The following is a 1,981-nucleotide window of genomic DNA, read 5'->3' as shown; positions in this document are numbered from 1 at the left end:
TTCTTCTTTCTGGCGGCGGAAATAACAAACCGGCAATCGCTGCGTGGCAGCGTCTCTCTCCATGACTATCGCCCTTCGAACACGCTCACCTTTGCCCCCGGAATCGCCGCACACATGCCGCAGCAAAACGGCGCCGGCGGCGTGCACGCCCTGCTCGAGTCGCTGGCCCCGGGCCGCGCCACGCCTTCCTCGCGCCGCCGCCCGCCATCCCCGCGGCGTCGCTGCAGGTCGTCAAGGACACGCTCGACGCCTTTGCCGGGCAGATCAGCGACGAGCAGCTGCAGCGGCTCAAGGAGGCCAACCGGAACAGGAAGCGGAAGCGCGAGGCCGCCGCCGCCGCCGCCGCCGGGGACGTGCTCAAGATCCGCAAGGTGCACCTCGACGGCTTCGAGACGGGGCAGGTGTGGCAGCAGACGAGGAGGATCATCCAGAGCGCGCTGCGCCATTCCGAGGAGGCGCTCAAGGAGCTTGAGGAGCGGCATGAGATTGTGGTCGAGGGCGCTGACGGCGCGGCTGGGCTCGTCGGCTCGGAAGACGATGAAGATCTCGAGATCGACTTGGATGGTGCCTCGGACGAACTCGATGGGGGCGAGGAAGACGAGCTCAGCTCCGGAGACGAGGTCGACGATGCTGAACTTGACCCGGACTCTGCAGCCGACCTACTTGAGGACGACCTGGAAGCTCTTGAAGATGAGGACGATGAAGAGCTGCTGGATGATGAAGAGGAAGACGACGAAGACGACGAAGACGACGGTGAAGAGGACGGGTCTGACGGACCGGATGATTACGTCGAGGACCCCAACGGCCTCAACGACGGGTTCTTCTCGATAGACGACTTCAACAAGCAGACGCAGTGGTTCGAAGACCAGGACGCCAGGGGTGACCCCAACACGGACGCCGGCGACGAGGACGAGGACGAGATTGACTGGGCTGCCGACCCTCTGGCCGCGTCGAGCAAAAATACAAAGCAGGCAAAAACAAAGGACGTCGACGTGGACGGCGAGGACAAGCAAGACGGTGACGACGACGAAGACGACGACGACGAAGAGGACGGCCCGACGTTCGGCAACATGGACCTCTACGCACCCGAAGGCGAGAGCGAGGACGAGGACATGGACGACGCCCTGGAGGAGGACACCGAGTTCAACGCCAACGACGTGTTCTACAAGGACTTCTTTGCGCCACCGGCGCGAAAGGCCGACAAGAACAGGCCCAAAAAGTCTGTGCGCTTCAACCCCAAGCCCGTCGCCGACGAGGACGTCGACCGGGCCATGGAGGACGTGCGCCGCGCCCTCTTCGACGACGAGTCGGACCACGGCGACGACTCTGACGGGGCACTCTCGGACATGTCGGCGGGCGACCCACGCTCGCGGCGCTCGGCGCACGAGCGCCGCCAGGCCAAGCTGGCCGAGGAGATCCGCAAGCTCGAAGCGGCGTCGGTGGCCAAGCGCGAGTGGGCCCTGATGGGCGAGGCGAGCGCCGTCGAGCGACCGCAGAACTCATTGTTGGAGCAGGACCTCGACTTTGAGCACGCCGGCAAGCCGATCCCCGTCATTACGGAGCAGGTGACGGAGGGCATCGAGGAGCTCATCAAGCGCCGCATCCTGGCGCAGGAGTTTGACGAGGTCATTCGTCGCCGGCCTGACGCCGCCAGTGTCGCCGCCGGCACGCGCCGCGGCCTCGTGGAGCTCGACGACACCAAGTCGTCCAAGGGTCTCGCCGAGCTGTACGAGGACGAGCACCAGAAGAACGCCAACCCCGACAGCTACGTCAGCAAGTCGGACGAGAAGCTGCGCAAGGAAGAGGCCGAGGTGGAGCGCATTTGGAGGGACCTCAACAGCACGCTCGACGCCCTCAGCAGCTGGAACTACCGGCCGCGGCCGTCGGAGCCGTCGCTCACCGTGGTCGCCGACACGGCGACCATCTCGATGGAGGACGCGCAGCCGGCGACGGCGCAGGGCGTCATTGGTGGCGATAGCAC

Source organism: Verticillium dahliae, genomic scaffold (assembly GCF_000150675.1).
Source record: "Verticillium dahliae VdLs.17 supercont1.1 genomic scaffold, whole genome shotgun sequence".
Classification (NCBI taxonomy): Eukaryota; Fungi; Ascomycota; class Sordariomycetes; order Glomerellales; family Plectosphaerellaceae; genus Verticillium; species Verticillium dahliae.
The sequence above is the reverse complement of the archived record's forward strand: the minus strand, read 5'-3'. Positions refer to the sequence as shown.